Genomic DNA, 17328 nt, shown 5'->3' with positions numbered 1-17328 from the left:
CTGCGCGGGGGACCGGGAGTTTGGGATGGACCGCGGTGGAGCCGTGTTAAATAAATAAAACCCCCGTAAATAAATAAAGCCCCACGTAAATTGTTTTTATTCACCTGTGTGCACAAAAACCCCATGGACTGCTAGGTGGTAATTCAGAACAATTTAAGCCAATTGCTTAGGGATTGCTCAGAAAGTCAGGTTCTTACTGACTTCAAGAATTACAGATGTGATGCTTATGGTAAGTTACAGATTCACAGAATCATTTTAGTTGGAAATGACCCCTGAGACCATCGAGTCCAACCTATGACTGAACACCACCATGTCAACAAGACCTTGGCACTGAGTGCTACATCCAGTCATTTCTGGAACACCTTCCAGGGATGGCAACTCCACCGCCTTCCTTGGGCAGTCCATTGCAATGTTTAGAAACCCTTCCCATGAAGATATTACTCCTGATGTCCAACCTGAACCTCCCCTGGCACTGCTTGAGACCATATTCTCTTGTCCTGTCGCTGGTTGCCTGGGAGAAGAGGCCACCCCCCACCTGGCTACAGCCTCCTGTCAGGTGGTTGTAGAGAGTGGTAAGGTCTCCCCTGAGCCTTCTGTTCTCTCCCCCAGCTCCCTCAGCTGCTTCTCATAAGACCTGTGCTCCAGAAGCTTCACCAGCTCCATTGCCCTTCTCTGGACTTGCTCAAGTGCCTCAGTGTCTGTGTGGAAGTGAGGAGCCCAGAACTGGACACTGGATTCAGGGTGTGGACTCAGCAGCGCTAAGCACAGAGGGAAGGGTTAGATGTTCAGAGTGACATCAGGTAATTCTTTTTGGCAGCTGTCAGCACACTGGATCTCTGTGACATTGACAAACAGGGGCAAGACACTCAATGGCTGGTTTTCTAGGTACCAACACACATCTGTCCCCTGGGCTGTGCTCTATTGTACAGTAAATAACCTACTGTGTTCAAACGCAGCCCTAAACTGGTGGAAGACAGCACCAACAATGTACAACAGTGCTTGCAGTATTTGTATATTGAGTATTTCATAAGCCAATAAAACCTCCAAAATCCTCTATTGCAAGGTATTTAGTCAGAGCTCATGTTTTCTTACAGTATCAGTGTATAAAGCTCACTCATATCAATTAGGGTGCCCTATTACTTAGCTGATTGAAGGTGTCATCACCAAGCAGAACTTTGTTTTTCATATGTTCACCTGCTGGAAAATAAATGCACTCTGGCTTGTGCCCTCAGGGTCTCACTGTCAGCCTGCCAGCTGGACATTATCAAACACAGGGATGGAAATATTGCAGCCCTCTGAGAAGTGAACCTGGCAGGGTAGCTCAGGTTCTGAGCTGCTGTCTCAGCGACCATCCTGCTGCCTCAAGGCCAATTCCCACCAGGCATTATCATAATAAGTGTGGAAGACAGAAGTGGAGAACCTGGGAGATTTACAGGCAGATTTATTTAACTGAATTTTACCTTGCCTAAAAGATGAGATGCCTAAAGTGAGATGCAGAATCATAAAGCTGAGTGAAAGCCACTGGCACAGCCTGCGCAAGTTGTGCACCTTCTATTGGGAGCTGAACCACAGACAGTGTCCAGGCAGCTGCTCCTGGAGCCATAGCTCACATGTGGGGAGTCCAGCAGACTAGGAAAAAGTCAGATTAATTTATCTTGATTGGAGATCACACTATTCTGATTAGTACTTAACACCAGTTAAGCCTTTGTAAATGAGATACTTGGCAGAAGTGGACTGAGAAGATTTGTTGTCCCAAAGTAGTTACAACCTCAACTTGGAAAACAGGCATGCAAGAGGAAGGTTAAGAAAAACTTCATATTAATTTTCTGGGTTTTTTTCATCACTGCTTTCTTTCCTATACCTAATGGATGTTTATGTGCTCTGGTATAATTTATATTTTTGGTGCTGTTTTGCTCCTTTCTTGGTCTGCTTTTTGCATTCTCTTTCTTTTTAATTTTTCCTCACTCTTCAATCCACCTGCTATATTTGTCCTTCTTTGCACACATACCGTCTCCAGAGCAGCCCTTGAGGAACAGGTATCCCATTAAATCTACCCATGTGTAACCCCTTCCCACTGGAAAACTACTTTCTTATGCTTTCTGCATTCAGCAAGCTGCTACTGGCTTACTTCCTATTTTCTCTGTTCATTTTCTTGGCCCCAAACTCCTTTCAACACTTAAAGCTCTTCTGTGCATAAGCAGAGTTTTTAAGGCAGGGTAGCTAATACCCAGAGAACTGCAAATGCCAGGCTGGATGGGGCCCTGAGCAACCTGGTCTGGTGGAAGGTGTCTCTCCTCACGGCAGAAGGATTGGATGGGGATGATCCTTAAGGTCCATTCCAACCCAAACCATTCTATGATTCTATGATGAAATGAATGCGTGAGGAAGGAGAGAGACTGTCATTCTTTAATCCTCTGGTCCATGGCAGTAGGATGGACCAGTTATTATTGCCAGTATTTTTGCCACACTTTTCCTGCTGTGTTTCCTTCTAGAAGATAATGACCCCAAGTGTTGCTAATATGTGAGAGGCTAGGAAATTGAGATATAAATACATATATTAGATTCCAACTCATGGGCAAATTATTTATGATGGATAAACTCTGGGTTTTATTGAGTTCTACATATCTAATAAAATACATTAATTAATATGCAAATTAATTGGTTTTTAATTTGGCAGCATAAGGCAATTCTCATACCAAACTATTCCGAATTAGGCCTTTCTGGGTTTAGGGGGACATTTAAGAATATTCTTGTTGATTTTCAAGTGTGCTGAGTAACTCTTCTGAAATCCAGTTATATTCCCTGCCAGGAGTATTGAAAATCCTTAGGCTTTTTCTTACACACTTAAATATGAATTAATATTCTAAGTTAAAGCTCCCCCCAAAAAACCCAATCATGAATCTTTTCTGAACTTCTGAATTAATCTTTTTAATTTAGCATCTAAGAAAACATGGTTTCTTAGGAGCATGGCATGGTTTCATAACTTTAACCTTACATCACTCCTGGAAATAGAAGCTTATTCTGGAGACAATATGCAGTGCATAATAACCTAAGTCTGTCAGCAAATATGAAAATCGTTGAAGGCATGTGATTTGCTATTTCTCAATGGGAATATGTGTTGAGTGTTACAATAACCTATGCGCTGCTGTAAGCACCTCTGACAGATTTGATATGCCAAAGGCAGCTGGGTTTGAAGAAACAGTGGCTGTTTATCAAAGAATGACATTATCCCCAGTCTAAACTTGGGACCTGATAACTTTCAGTAGCACATCAGACAATCCCTGTTCTTTTCTTCGGATTATAAATACAGCATTTCATATCAGAGACTTAGATTAACACACAATGGAAACAACAGAGATGACCTTTTGCATTAATCTTTTGTTGGAATAGATTTATTCAGAGGAATGCATAAAAGCAATTACAAAAGTACAAAAACATATGGTGGGAGGGGGTTCTGTATTTCAGTGCAAAATAAATAGTGGCTTAAGGACATTGGGATCACAAACATTTTTTCTTTTCTTAAAGTTTTTTAATAGAAGACCATAAAAAGTTTTTGTTTGTTTTAGGCTGGAGACACACATTTGTTCTAAAAGTTCAACTCTCCCTCTAAATTACAAACTTGACTTTTGAGCAAGAACCTTCTTTTTTTTTCCTGAGGATGTGGATACACACCAGCACGTGGACATGCTGTGTTCACAGGTATCAAAAGTAACTTAACTAATTTTATGAAAGTGATCAGCAAGCTATTACCTGATTAGCCAGTATAGTTTCCTGAGTTTAAAAGTGGTGATATCCATAACACTGCTTAGTTTTTAAATATTGCATCATACTGCATGAGGGTCTGAGGCAGTTTTGAGGTCCTCTATGACAGAGGAATTGATGGGCAGGCGATAAGCAGAACCACTATAACCTGCAGAAAAATACAGGACTTTAGCATGGCGTGTGTGAATCCCCATGTCTCCAGGGTGATCTGGAGAACTTGGTCACTGGCAGACTTTCTCCTGTGAAGGGTGAAGGGTGAAGGAGTAAGCCCACCTGTTTTTAGTCTATTCAAATTGTAGTGTATCAGTAACACGCTTACATAGTAAACGTGCTACTGATATGCAGTATATAATATATAATAAATATATAACGTGTGTATGCTAGACACCTATTTTTATGAAATTATGCCCTGTACAGAGACTGGTTCCTTTTGTAGCATTATATTGGTCACAAACTCTGGGAGCACAGATAACATCACGTGGCAAATGTGCAGTGCATAAAAGCTTCTCTGTGCACGAGACTCTCTGGGAACATTTCTGGCTTTGTAGTTGTGGTGCTAAATGGAAGTTCCATACTTTAATTAAGGAAGGTGTCATCATGAAACGTGCTTCTGCATGGCAAATTTGGATGCTATACATTTCTCAGAGTCTTTGTTAGGGATTTTGAATTCCCTCATTGTTCTTGATAAATGCAACCACTTTGTTTTACAGTGGCAGCTGTTAAAGTTCTTGTGTGTGCTGGGACTGCACGGGGCACTGGCAGGAGGTTGCTCTAGTTATTCTCTCCCCTTGGCTGGCGGTGAACTGATCTGGCCAGGAGCCAGTGGAACAAACCTTTCTGCTCTCACTGCTGCAAAGAAAGAATTAATATTTTTGGCATGTTCATACAATCTTTGAATGCTGAGCTCAATTCCATGTATGTTTTCCTTCTGAAGTTTCACTCTGTTTCTATCTGTTGCTTTTTAAAAGATTAGCATGGTTAGGGATGGTAAAGAACGTTATTGCTGCTGCTAGGGTTACTTTTGCTGTGAACACTGTGTTAAGATTTGAGTCTCTTTAACATTTAATTCTCAGTTCAAAAATAGGATACCCTCTGCAGTTGGGTCATCAATCATCCAAATAAATTACTTATCTGGAATTTATTGATAGTTATAATTATAAACATAATTCTATGGCCCCTAAATATGGGCACTCTGTACATTTTGCATCTTGCTGCAAGACCCTAGGCCATTTTCACTTCCGTTAATATGATTATTATGAGATGCAGGAAGTGACACTGCACTTCTCTTTGCCTTAAATTCACACATAGGTTCACAGAAATTAGAAAATTAGGCCCTTTGTTTATTCATAAGTTGTCAGAATGAGTAACTGCAGCGGGTCTGCAGATGTATGTTGTACCTTCCTCAATTATCATTCCTCCAGGTCACTTCTTTCATTTAGGCAGACAGAATCACAGAACCACAGAATCATTTAGGCTGGAAATGATCTTTGAGACCATCGAGTCCAAACTTTGGCTGTACACCACCAAGTCAACTAGACCATGGCACTGAGTGCCACATCCACTTGAAGAATTTCAGGGATGATGACTCCACCACCTACCTGAGCAGCCCATTCCAATGCCTAACCACTCTTTCAGTGAAGAATTCTTCCAGATGTCCAACCTGAACCTCCCCTGGTGCAGCTTGAGGCTGTGCCCTCTCATCCTGTCTCTGGTTGCCTGGGAGACCAACCCCCACCTGGCTACAGCCTCCTGTCAGGCGGTTGTAGAGAGCAAGAAGGTCTCCCCTGAACCTCCTTCTCTCCAGGCTAAACAACCCCAGCTCCCTCAGCTGCTCCTCATAAGACTAACTTATGATGTTTCTAACTCTCTTTTCCAAAGCATTCCAGGAATTCCTTTTAGTCTCACATCACCTGTATAGTTAAGAAGTGTATTTTCTACTCTGGAGTCCAAGATATTTCTGAACACAGTGAGTTCAAGAAAAGAGTGCAAGGAACTCTCTCTGATTTATTCTTCTGTTCCAACAGAATATCAATCTCAGTTGCATTACTCAGAAGTGTTTTCTGGCTTTGTATGTGTGCTCTTGAAAGTTAATTTATGCTATGACTCTCTAGTCTGATAGAAAGAAGCAGTGGCAAAGTTTAATAAAGTCAACATCTATTGCTGTTCACAAAATCTACTGCACTGGGGTAGGAGGAGAAATAATTTGGTTTCACGCAATTTATCAAATCCACTGTCAGTAGGTTTCAGAGAGTGTGTATTTGTTTAGTGCCTAGAAGTCAAACTGAAAGGTCTAATTATTACCTTCTTATTTTCCCCTTTTATATTACACACTGTCATAAACTTACATTTGTAATAGGATCTAGTTTGCTACCAGCTATATACTTTTGGCTATAAACATCTGTACTCATATATATGCACACCAGAATTGTTAGCAAGCAAAGAAATGAGCCTGAAGACTGACACCATGTGGCTGTGGGTGGCCCCAGGCAGAATTTTTAAAGAACTGTTACTTCCAGAGCAGTCTTCTAGTTCATAGTGTGTTCATAGGACAGTTCATACATCCTCTAGCTGTGCTCAGTGAGTCTTAGGTGGAGGAATGCTTGCAAGGCTATCACCAACTATTTTAAATCCTCCTGGTGTCATGCAAGGCTGCACTCAGTGCTCAACCAACTAGTGAATTCATCTCAGCTCCTGTGCTCCATGTATCAGTGCTTGCAGTTGTTAGCATCTTAAGGCACTTGGTAATCACAGAATCATGGAATGGCTTGGATTGGAAGGGACCTTAAATATCATCCAGTTCCAGCCCCGCTGCTGGGGGCAGGGCCACCTTCCACCAGACCAGGTTGCTCAGAGCCCCATCCAACCCGGCCTTGAACACATCCACTGATGGAACAACCACAAGTTCTTTGGGCAACCTGTGCCAGTGCCTCACCACCCTCACAGTGAAGAATTTATTCCTAATAACAAATCTAAACCTAGTCTCTTTCAGCTTAAAGCCATTGCCCTTTGTCCTATTCTTACAGGACCTTGCAAATCCAGGTAAGCGGGCATTCTTAAGTCTTACATTTTGTGCCGTATCTTGTTGTAAAGTATTTGAATGAACCTTGGTAGTGTAGCCTGTTGTTAAGTACTTTAACCTTGATAGTGTGCCCCAGCCAAACCATTTTTAGTTATTTTTACCAGAGCCCTCAGAGTGGGACCAGGCTGGAATTACCCTCACTGGCTTCACCTGGCCTTTCCACCTTCAGCTGCAGCACATCAGCCCCAGGAAGGGTTTTAAGCACCAGTCTGAAGGCTTTAGGGGAGAGGTGGGTTAGGCTTATATTTGTTCCTTATCCTTTGTTGGCTTGTTGTTTGGATTTCTGGGATTAACTTGGTTGCTGATCACTGGATGGGTTTTGTTGCTGTCATCATCTCGATGCTGCTTGCCTGGGTCAGGAACCCCACCTGTTAGAGCCCTCAGGAATTATCAAGGACTTGAAAGGTAAACTGTGCTAAAGTGGAAAAGAATTGAGACCAAAGAAGCTGAAAAACTAAATACCAAGACAGCAAGGAATAGATAAAAAGACTGTGCTGCACTAGATTAAAACTAATCATATTATCAGAAGAGTGGGGGTGGAGCTCATTGGCAAAATAGAAAAACCAATCAAGCAATGTGAGATCTCATGCACAGCAGTTACAAAATGTATATGTATTGTTTTACATAAAAGTTGTAAAATGTGAAAGTAGGTAGCGTGTATAAGTAAGTAAAATGTGTAAGTAGAGTAGTATGTAAAAGTAGGTGGAGTGTATAAATAAGTAAATTGCATAAGTATTGTGTTATGTAGAAGATGTAAAAAGTATACGTAGGTAAGAAAATGTATAAGTAGAGTGATATATATGTAGTATAAGATAAGCAAGTGAAATGTATAGGTAGGTAGAATGTATAAGTAAGGTATTATGTCAAAGTTGTGAGATGTGTGAACACAGGGGTATTTTAAACAATAAGATGCTTCTGTGTAATCATATTGATTTGTTGATGAGAAGGTGTGAGTTCTTGCAGTATCTAAAACCAATCTGAGCACATCTGGGGAGATGACATTTGGCCACCCTTCTTTCTTATCTGCAGTCTCCCTCCCAAGGAAAGACCAGCCAGAAACAACACTGTTCCAGACCTTTCAATCCTGATCAAGTGTGTTCTCACATGTGTAAGAATTTCTTCACATCTTCTATAGCTTCCTGAAAAGCAATGGTTAAGTATGGCCTGAGTGATCCTTCCCCCACCTGCTCATGCTCTGCAGTTTTCGTTGTAAAATTTTCAACAGAGATGCATGGAAACTATAACATTAAATGGTGACCAAACTAAGACTGCTCTTTGAATAAGGCTGAAAGACCTGCTCTGATTATCCTGGGCTTTTTGTGCCCTGCAGTCACTCAGCTGGAATTAATGGATCAAAGCTGTTATAAAACTATGTGGGTATGGCTCTTGTAGCCATTGCAAAGACTTTGATGGGCTGGGAGTGAAGGCTCCAGAATGGTGCAGGTAGTAGTCCATATGTTGTATATGGACTCATTTAAAATCCAGAATTTAAGCAAAGCTGAGCCTCATAAGTACTTCTCTGCTACATCATTAAGTGTGTCCTGACCTATTTCCTCTCTGAGCTTCTTGTTAGGTGAAGTTAACCATGTCAGATATCCTGACTCCACTTGAAGTTGTGTTGGATGTCACAAAGTGTGCTTTTCTTTTACATGGGCACTTTGATTGCCAAGTGGAAAGTCTTTCACGAGATGCTGTGAGAGCAGCAGATTGCTAAAGTCCACGTGACAGCTTTTAGCCTCAGCTGTGTTTGGCACTTCTTCTCCTCAGCCCTTATAAATCAATAGATTATATGACGTGAATAAGTTCAAGAAGATGGCAAGAAGAAAGATGAAGTGTAGGATTTTATCCTCTGTGAGTACTCCTAAGACCCTGTAGCATTATGAGACTTTTATTTATGTGGGATTGGTCATCCCAGGGTTAACCTTTGAACTTTTGGACATGCAGCCTTGTCTTGATCACCTGGATACTTCAGCAAGCTAAGCCCTTTGGAGACTGGATCTAAAAACACAGGTCTCTCAAATGTCTGTTCCGCAATTAATCTCATTAACTGAAAAGCAACTTCAAAAAAAGAAGATCATTACACTGCAGCCTTCTGGGAAGACACTAAGGATAGTAACATTACACTCACAAGTTGGAGGACTTGTTTCCATGGGGAATTTGTAGGTCTTTGCCAATTGCAGCAAATCAGACAGAGAATGTCTGAGCAATGACATCAGACGTGCTGTGGAGTCGAGGCAAGTTGGTGATAAAAGTCAGAAGGAGGCAGGCTTGGCAAACTGCATCATGCCCATGCTGGCTTGTGCCAGGGCACACGGTGAGGTTTTGGCCTTGTGCTTGACAGTGTGATGGACAGGGACAGAGCTAATGAAAGGGGTGGTGAAAAGATGACCTAGGGAAAAGTCATGTGCAGGATGGGATTTATGGTGCTATTTATTTTGTGGGTTAATTGCTACTTTCAGTCCTCCCAATTTTATATCCTCCAAAGAGAATATATATGCTCCTGTGGGTTTTACTTTGATTTTGGGATTGTGGGTAGCTGTTTGGTTTTAGGGGGTTTTGTTTTGGGTTTTATTTGTTTTGTTGGTGGTGGTTGTTGTTATTTGTCCCCAAGAAAATAACTGCAGGATTTCTGGCCAGTGAGTTTAGAATACTGACCCTTAGGAAAATGAGCCATTCCCAGATTAAGGGAGATCTCTAAGCCCTCAGCTTGGATCAAGATCAGATTTAGCCCAGAGTAGTACTGTTGCCAAATCAGGCTTTGGAGCCAGTGGTGGCAAAGCATGTTTGTGAACTTGTCATTCTCTTAGATGTTCTGTTCACTTTGAGCTCTTGGTCTTGTCTAAATGCTGAGCTGAGGTTATAGGCCCTTGTGGTCAGGACTGAATTTATATCTGCAAAAAAGGAGGTCAGATCAATTGATCAGTGAGGTAGGTCCGTTGATTTGTCAAAGAAGAGTTGGAAGAAAGTAATGGTTTTGCATTGATTTTTGCATCAATCTGTTAAAATACTTAAAGTCTTCCTTTCAATATTTGCTAGTGAAAATGAAATGCAGCTGAAACACATCTCAGTAGATGCTTTGACAATACTGCAGTTAAATATTTTTTTAAGTGGCAAGGCATTTTACTAGGACTGCAGAAATGAGAGAATCCAGCTATGTCAGCTAGCCCTATCCCTGCCAGTGCAATGTTGTATGACGTTTGCTGTGGTGACTGTCAGGAACTTTTAAGACCACTTTATGGCAGCAGCCCTTGTGTTTGCAGTGACACAGCCCCACAGAGGAGATGGAAGAGGCTGTGCCTGTACTGGCACAGTAGGTAATTCTGTTTAGTCCTTGCAGCTCTCTCTCACTCCTGTAAGTTTTTGCCTATATCAAAGAGTATCATTGACATCAGCTTTTTGTCCTCTCTCCCACTACCTGAAGGAAGTGTGCAACCAAGCACATGTCTTCTTCTGAAATGGATTGCTTGTTTTCTCCTTGCACAAACAGTGCGGGGTAGTGCATTTTTAATGTTTGTATGACAAAGTGTTTATGTGCAAGGTCCCAGTCTCAGATCTCACCTACATAGTAATGAATGCTGGCTCATAAGGTTTAATACAGACCTGCACTTACACAGTGTTTTTATTCAGCTCCCGAGAGCATTCCTCCTTTTGTTTGGCAGGGCAGGCAAGTTTTCTGCAGACTGGCCCACACAGTGGGCACCCCAAGTGGCCTGGCCTGAGCAGCGTGTGCTGACTTTTGACCAGGCAGGGCCCCCCAGGTAACTCCAGTTGAATCATTGAAGGAGAGGCTGGAGGATGCAGCATGCCATGTTGGGTTCTTCTCTTTCCTGGACTGATCTCTCTCTGTCCTCTTTCTGATTTGTGTCAATGGAACATTGTAGAGAGGAGTTTGGTTTCTGCAGCTCTACCATTACTTAACACTTGCAGACCCATCTCTGTATTTTGGAGTAGCAGAGCGGTCAGAAATGTCTCATTGTCATCTCTCAGATATGTCCCAACATTGTTTGCTACCAAAGAAGTGAAACTGGATAGTTGGCAATCAAATGAGCAGCAGCGACATGTCTCTTCTGCCAGCCTGCTTTACTGGATATGCTCTGTGTGAGATCGGGGGCTTTACCTGCGCACCTTGTCAAGAGCCTCATATTCTGAGAAATCTGAAGACAGAGAACTCATTGTTTCATGAAAATCTACTCCTTTAGGCTCCTGTTCCTATGGATTCTTGTTCTGACCTTCTTTCACAAGTTTTCTAGTTTATTATCTGAGGCTGATAATACCTCAAATATGTCAAGTGTTGCTTTGCATCCCAGTTGTTACATCCTTTTCTTTAGCTTTCCAAGGACGCTCACCTCAACTATCTTTATTTCTTTCTTTTATTTTCTTTTTTAAGGAGTTTTGAATTCTCCAGTGCCAGTTACTTTTTTTTTTTTTTTTTTAATCAACTTGAAGAAGGTTTAGTCATGTGCTACTGGTGCTGACAGTTTCCCATGCTAAGTGCAGGTAACTTGACCTGCACTATACCTGCTGATTCCATGGGTTATTGGTTCAGCTCACCAAAGCAACCCCAGTGGTAGCTGTACTGGTAAAGCTAACACATGCTGAAAGTCAGGTGTTCATCTGCATGGATGGCCTAATGCTGGCTCTACATCCTGAAGTTCCCAGAGCCTACTGCACTCCTGTCTTAGCCAGAACTGCAGGAGTGGGATTCCTTCTTCTGCATCTTACACACGTTGAGAAACTGCTGAGAAAAATCAAGGGAAGAAAATGACTGAAATATTAATAGAGAAGCTCTTCTATTTCCCAGTGTATTCCTTCCAGTCCCTAACCAGCTGTGAAAACAAGACTGCATCTTTGGAAGATACATGTACATTTGCTACACTGTTTATGTGACACCAGGTCTTTTAACTAATCTGCAGGTAATTGATAAAAGGATTTTCCAAGCCACAAGGACTGGTTAGAGCATCTTGAGCCTTAAGGGACCACAGGGATCATCCCTAATGCTTTCTGTTCTCTGCAGAGGAGGCACAAATGGACACTTGCAATACATGCACATTGGTGGGCTATGTTTGCAGTTGTGGAATTTCCCACTCTTCATTTGTAGTGTTATTGTTGTGCTTATTGCAGCTAATAAAATACAGCAGGAAAAAACCAAAACCAAACATCCCTTCTCATGTTTATACCATTGACTCTTTGGCCAAAAAACTTAATGGGGTGTCTTTTCAAACACCAGCACATGGGAATACGCACACAAATGTGCAGGTATGCTGATGTATATGCAAAACAGAACTCTTTTTTTAAACTTCTACCAGAATTCTTACAAGTTCATGCCCTGCAGGATGAAACAAACTTTCCTCTGGACAGTCTAGCACAAACTCAGCATTTAGGTCTGATTAAAGCCCCAGTCTGAGAGGTTAAATTGCATTAAATGTTGCAGGAGCCTCATGCCACACCTCTGCAAGGGGATTGGGTAGAGTTCATTCACTGTGAAGTAATGCTTGTGTTAATAGTTAGAGGTAGGATGACCAGGAATCCATGCCTGGAAAATCTGTGATCTTGATGATTTCAGTGCCCTCTCTGGCATCCTGTGAAAAATCTCACATGACAGCTTTGAAGGTGGCTGGATTCCCTTGCCAGTCAGCTGCTCCCTTCTGAAAATTATTCCCCAGATCTTCTCTGGATGGCAGAAATCCCCATCAAAACACTCGTCAGAAGGGAAGGAGCAGCAGCACTGTGTAAACAGCCTGGGGAGTGCCCTCATTTCAGATGAGCCTGTGAAAAACACTGCTAGGTCAGTAACATCAAACCACTGAAATGCTGCAGCACTGGAGCTCAGCTTGAGGTAGGGTTTGGAGCCTAGGCTGCACCCCAGGCTCCTGGGGAAAGCTTGTCCCCAATGCTTAGGGGAATGAGCTGGAAGGTGCATCCATGGGCCAGAAACACCTAGAGAGTGACATCCTTTGGGATTGATGAGTCAGGAATATATAAATAAATAAGTCTTTGTGCAAGGGAGACCACCTTTATGAAAGGTATCTGGTCTGCAGCTTAGGCAAAGGTGCCAGAGAGGTGAGGACAGCACCTCTCCGTGTGCCCCACAGGGTCTATGGATAACTTTGGAAAGCTCCTGGGCAAGGCTGTGCCCGTCGACGGCAGTGCCCTCCTTGCTTTAAGCATGCAGATGCTGCAAGATCAATGTCCCCCAGGGAATGTGACTTTTCAGAGATGTTTTGGAGGCCATGCTTGAAATACTTAGTGCTGGTAGGCAGCCTGTGGGGCAGGTTTGTGAACAAGAGGTCAGTGAGTCAGGGAGTTCTCTCTGTGGATGCAAGACTGTGTCTGAGGATGTATTTGAGATAGAAGTGGCCTGAGTGTAGCACAAAGCCCTTCTCTGTGCCCTCTTCCCTAAGGCTTGCAATGTGTAGCTCTGGAGGAGATTCCCACCCTACTGCCACCATGTCCCAAACAGTAATTTCAGGCTGCCTGGCCAAGCAGGCTTTGAAATGATGCCAGGATATGATTAATAAATTCCCATGTGTGTGCAGGAAGGGCAAGGAAAGCAGCGCTGGGAACAGCTGTGGGAGATTGCCAAAAGCATGAGGTGACCTCCATCATGGCTAGGTTGCTGTCTCTAGGCAGCAGAGAGGTACTTGAAAAATTCTGACTGGATCTTACCCCACAGTTCCCACCCCTGGACAGACTCTCCTTTTCTGGGCAAGTGGGCACTGCCATCTTTTCCTCATCAGCCCGAGTGCCATTACTAGTCAGTCAGGAGAGGTGACAAACTTCTTGGTGGCAGGAGGCAGCCCTAGCATGCTGAGGCCTCTGTGATGGGCTATAGAGGAAGAGATGATGGTTGGTTTCACCTTTGTTTCACTCACTGGAGAGGAAGGGCATTCTACCTCCACTCTCCTGGGGCCTGGCAGTGAGTTCACAGAGGTTCTGTGAGCAGGGGTGAACTCCTGCTGCTGAGGCAAGTCTTTGAAGGTTCATCTGTTTTTCATTTTCTTCTGATTGCCAGAAGCCACAAGCATGTGGTCCAGCCCCTGCCATGAGACACGATGTCCATGTCCTGTTGGAAGGTGGACACATGAGGGTCTACTGCCTTTGACTTTGCTCCTTCCCCCATCGGTACTGGTACTGGCCAGTCCTCCTACACTCCCTCCTGTATCCTTTCAGTGAGTTGGTCTACAATGCTCTTGTAGAAAGCCTTGTTGCATTCAGGGAACTGAATGGGCAAAAAGCTAGAGAAAGTTATTTTCTGTTTTGCCCCTGTGAAGTTAGTGTCCTGACCACTGTTTCCTGCATCAGGTTCCCAAGGGATGATAAGAGAAAGGGGGATCAGTAGGAGCAGCCTGTCCCTGCAGGTGGCCCTTTGCCATCTCATTGCTGTCTCTGCAGAGGGACAGCACAGCCTCCATCCCCCTCGGGGAGCACATCTCAAGACAGAGCACCTCCCAGTTCCTCCTGGGTGAATGAAAGCGCCCCAGCTTGCTGAGGCAGGGGCACTGAAACTTGTGTGAGGGAGTGAAGAGAAAAGCACTGTCCACAGGTACATGTGGCAGATTTTCTTTTGTTGCTGCTTACTATGGGAAGTCAGGAAGTGGACTGTTCCCAGGGTATTTTTGACCATGCAGGCCTTCTCACTCAGCAGTAATACAATCCCCACAGAAGCAGGTTGATCCTATATACTGAGGTGCAGAGGGTAATGCCTGGTGCATTCTTTGCGTCAGCCTTTTTAACTCACTCAGTAGCTTGACACAGACTGAAAAAAGCAAGCATAAAAAGCTGTGCCAATGGATGTGTAAAATGGAATAAAAATGGAGAAAGGTAAATTGTGTTTCTGAAACTTAGTGAGGTGTCAGATATTGATCAAGATAACTTTAGTCTTTGACAATGCTAGACAGTTTAATTTCCCTGCTCATTTATTAGCAAAATCTTTCTGTGTATAATGTCTCTTTTACTTTGGAAGAATAGCAACACGTTAAAAAAAGCCCTCATTCTCAATTTAATGAAAACACACAGTGATTTTTTATATTTCATAGTTGATAAAAAAACATCTCTCCCAGGAACAAAGACTTCCCAGCTTAGGAAGCATCAGTTTTTCCTTGGTTGCAAAGCTCACTTTTTGCTATAATTGGATATTAACACCTCTGACACTGACAGATATCAAAGACAACCCTCTGGCACTATCCCAGCAGGTCGGTAGTTGAGCTCATGACAGGGCTGCAAAGTGCTTCTGACTTCAGGTTTCAGTTTCCCAGGGGAGGCCCATGCCAGAGTATTCCCTCTTTCCTCAGAGGTGTGGGGAGCAGGATAAGGAGTGCGCCTGGCTGTGTCAGGTGTCCAGCTTCAATGTATTTCCTGGTACCACAGGGATGCAGCATCACAGTTAAAATACATGGATGTCTGGGTGTGCTTGAAGTGAGATATATTCACCTGGGTTCAAAAGCTCACTGCACATTTTTAAAAATCATAGAATCATATAATATCCTGATCTGGAGGGGACCCACAAGGATCACTGAATTTCAGCTGCTGGCCCTGCACAGGACAATGTGCCTGAGAGCATTGTCCAAACACTTCTTGAACTCTGGCAGGCTTGGTGCCATGAAGAACCTTTTCCTACTGTTCAACCTAAACCTCTCCTGACACAGCTTCATGTTGTTCCTTCATGTGCGTCAAAGACTTTGCGAAGCCCTTTTTAAAGAAATGTGTGTTTGTGTGTGTGTGGAGTCCATGTAAACACATATGCATATATAGGTATTTCAACCTGAACTTGATTTCTCTTAGGTGTATGAACAGTCACTGAATGGGACGGTGGGGCTATTCCATGTAGGTTATACCTCTTAAGCTCACTGAGATAAGGAAACGCATTATTCCAAACACTTTCAGGATCCTTCTGTATAGTAAAGTCAAAAGATATTAGGAAAAGTTTCCAAGGGAGGCTGGCAAGCTCCAGGATGCAAGAATAGTTACTTGGGAAGAGTTGTACCCTGTGATGGAAATAAACACTTACAAGCTCTTTTAAAATAAAAAATAACCTTAAATGTGAACACCCCTAAATGCATCTGCATTAAACAGCTGCTTTCCAGGCCTTATTTAACTGAAGAAGGAGCTGCTTGCATCACATACCCATCAGATCCAAAGGAGTTCACTTCTGGGAACCAAGGTGAAACACAAGCTTGTAGGCGCATTCATAACTTGAACATGCCGTGCATTGCTTGATGGTTATGGCTACCCATGCCTGAGTCGTGGGCTACATGTGTACCACGGTGACCTTGGTCAAATTAGAACTTGGGGTGCTGGCTTGGTGAAATAAAATTATGGAATTAGGTGGCCTGATTTGTATCATGAGCATTATTCTAACAGGACTGTGTTTCCATTCCAGCACAGGCGTGTCCCATTACCCAGGAGGCTTTGAATCACAGGTGTTACAGCATGTGTATATTAAAGTCTGTAATTCACAGGATTTGTAGCTTCCCTACTCTCTTTGCCTGTGTTTGAAGGAGGAAATCCCTGTCCAGATGTGACAGCTGCATGGGATGAAAGGACACTTGGCTGTGACAAACTCACTATGCTAAGTGCTTTACAGGCAGACAGGCATGGTCCCCACTCAGGAAAACTCAACACTGTGTGATCCAGTAAGAAGTCATTGACAGTAGAAAGTGAAAATGAATAATGCAATTGCTGAGGTACCAATTCAGCAGGCTTGGGAGGGCCAGAGTCTCTGGTCTGCTGAGGCCAGGTTGCATTGTAAGTACAATAAGTAATGCCCTTTTAGGTTTTTTTAAATTACATTTTGACAAGTTTTAGTCATGGATTTCCATCAGGAAATTACAGTTCTCTTTTCATAGGGAACCAGTAATCCTGATGCCTGGAGTCTCAAACTGCCTGGGTGAGGTGATATGACTGGTCCAGCAGCCCAGCAGAAAAGGCAGCCTGACTTAGTCACTGTCCCCTTGCACTAGAAATGCCATAATAGACGTGGAAAATGATTAGGCACCTGGTCAGAGGTCTAAATGCAGGCCTTGAAAGCAGGGAGAGGATAAGATTAGAAAAGCTGCTGTTCTGGTGAAAGGAGTCTTTGCTCACGTAAAACTGTGCCAGTGGATTTTTCTAGCCAGGAAATGAGGACAGTATCCTGGAAACAGAGCAGAGTAAGAGGGAGAATGGGAAAGAAATGGACAAGTGAAGTGACTTCTCAACATCTCTATTGCTGTTGATGTACAATGCAAATGTGCTGTATCTGTGTACTGAATCTGGCTGGCAAAGGGGCTGCAGCACTCCTGCACAGGACAAGCCCTCAAACCACAGGCTTCACTCCTGGTGTGTGAATACCCTGTTGATTGATTTAAATGAGGCAGCTGCAGGACTCTTGGTAGGGTGGGAGTCTCTGTGCCAGCACAGAATGGTGACTGGAAATAAGAATGTGGCTTGTCTTCCTTCTTCACTTCTGTTCCTCTTCCCACCGCTTCCCACCACACAGTGCCACTCTT

This window comes from Corvus brachyrhynchos, unplaced genomic scaffold (genome assembly GCF_000691975.1).
Source record: "Corvus brachyrhynchos isolate BGI_N302 unplaced genomic scaffold, ASM69197v1 scaffold92, whole genome shotgun sequence".
In the NCBI taxonomy this organism is placed as follows: domain Eukaryota; kingdom Metazoa; phylum Chordata; class Aves; order Passeriformes; family Corvidae; genus Corvus; species Corvus brachyrhynchos.
The sequence above is the reverse complement of the archived record's forward strand: the minus strand, read 5'-3'. Positions refer to the sequence as shown.